Source organism: Triticum dicoccoides, chromosome 4A (assembly GCF_002162155.2).
Source record: "Triticum dicoccoides isolate Atlit2015 ecotype Zavitan chromosome 4A, WEW_v2.0, whole genome shotgun sequence".
In the NCBI taxonomy this organism is placed as follows: domain Eukaryota; kingdom Viridiplantae; phylum Streptophyta; class Magnoliopsida; order Poales; family Poaceae; genus Triticum; species Triticum dicoccoides.
In genome coordinates, this window is record NC_041386.1 from 658,916,967 (window position 1) to 658,919,110 (window position 2,144).

The window sequence follows — 2,144 nt, forward strand, 5'->3', positions numbered from 1 at the left end:
TTATTTCAGTGACCCTTATCAATTTCCAACATTTATTTGAGCATTTAAATTATTTATAGTATTTAAATGCCCAAAGTCAAATACAATATGATTTAATTCAAAAATCCAAAAATGACCTAAGAATATAATCATCATTTTTGGCAGAGGTTTCCTCCTTAACCAGAAATCATGAACTTTTCTTAGGAACCTTTTGGGTTTATTGAAAAGATTTTAATTCACCCTAGTTGAGTTGATTTAATGCTAGGGTTTGAACACCCCCATTTCAGGTTTAAATGAAATTTAAACATGGTGCAACACTCTAATGCATGCACTAGGCATTGTCAGAACTAGGGATGTGACAGCTATATCGGCTAAGGTGGCACAGGGAGAACTACTGCGATTGTGTCCTGATTCTTCCGGACGAGCACCTCAGTAGAGAAAGCCGAAAACTGACTGTCATGATGCGGCGAGAGCTAGTCGCTGTTCGAGAGGTTTCAAATCCTTAAAGATTTTTTCCGCTTCGGGCGAGGAATCGGCCTTGTCCGATTTAGGCGTGTATAGCGCCCCAAGTTCGGCCTTCCGAATACCAGGGGCTATGCCAAAATTTAAAATTATATAACTTCTATGGCTAAGTGAGAGTGATAAAGCCGTATACTTACGGTGGGGACTGTGGCGGCGACGACGGTGGCGACGGCCGTGGCCTTGGCTCTGCAGTTTCGAACCAACTCAGGGATGTTAATGAACACCAAGTTTCAGCACAGACAGTACTACACAAAGCTGCAATGTAGTACTTGGAACAGAGCAGCAAGAGCATTGCCGGCATGGTGAACGGGCGCGCCAGGCCATGATATCGCTTTGGTTACCTCTGGAGCAGCGCTTGGCAGCGGCGAGCCTCTGGTCGAGGTAGGCGCGGGTCACCGTAGACATCTTCGCCAGCAAGAGACTGGTGGCACGAGATCCGAAGGAAGTGAACTACGGTAGCTAGCAGCAGCGGACAGCAGTACTGAAGTGTGTCAGGTAAGAAAATGAGTAGCGGTGTGTGAGATGGGATGGGCAGAGCTGGGTGCTCCGGCCGGATTTATAGGCTGCAAGAAACCGCGAAACCGGCGTGCGCGCGGAGAGGAAGGCGACGTTATCTGATACGGTGGGAATCGAGACCGTGGTTTTGAGACGAGCGGCGGGCGGGCGGGATGGCCGGCGCTGCGCTGCGGCAGAGCACAGATGACACCGTCTCCTTGGTCCGCATATCAAAACTGAAAAACCAATCCACGTGACTCGCCTCTGATACTTTTTGATGACCACTGCACCGCAACTAGATAAAGATGGATCGGGGTTGGCAGGGAGCCAAGGAGCGTGTTCGTGCGTAGGATAACACGTAGGGGCATGTGCGTGAGTGTGCCCTCCGTTTTGTTGGAGATCTGTGTGGGCGCTCCCTGTTTTCGTCCAACCCGGCAGCAATGCAGTTCCGCGAGTGGTTCGCTGCAAATCCTTCATTGATCACTTTTTTAACACACTATAAACATAAGTGCTCATATATACGAGCATACACTTGAAGTCACCGTAGTCGCCTTGTAGTCGACGGAAACGTCTTCTTCCATTGAACACGCATCGCCGGAAATTCTAGATTTACAATGACTTGAATCCTGGTGGGCTGAGAATACTCCTATCCTCCAAACCATTCAACCACAGGTTGGTCCATCTTTGTTCATCACCTTGGTTGTGGAGAAATATAAAGTTGGTCACATGTTCAAATGACGTAAAGGTTTTCACTAGCTAGCCACGTCACCGCTCGCCTCGTCGCGAATCCCGACCCCGGCCATGGTCATGGCTACCAAATATACCGAACAAATGCTAAGAGGGGGCAAAAGATGCGGCTAGTGAATAAAACCGACTGGATACCGTCCAAAATTTGCAAAGGAATTTTAAATCTCAATTTAAATTTATTTGAGCTAGGTATAACTATGCTTATACTCATTTTAGGGCATCTCCAACACCAACCCTCAAACCGCCCGCACACATTCGGACTGCACGGTCTGGACATGTTTTGCCATCCAACAAGTGTATCGGTCCACTGACTTGTCGGGATCCACTTTTTCCCGCAAATTGGAAGCAAAGTGGACCGGGGAGTTGTGGGATTCTGGACAGTAGCCGCGTAGGACTCCGCA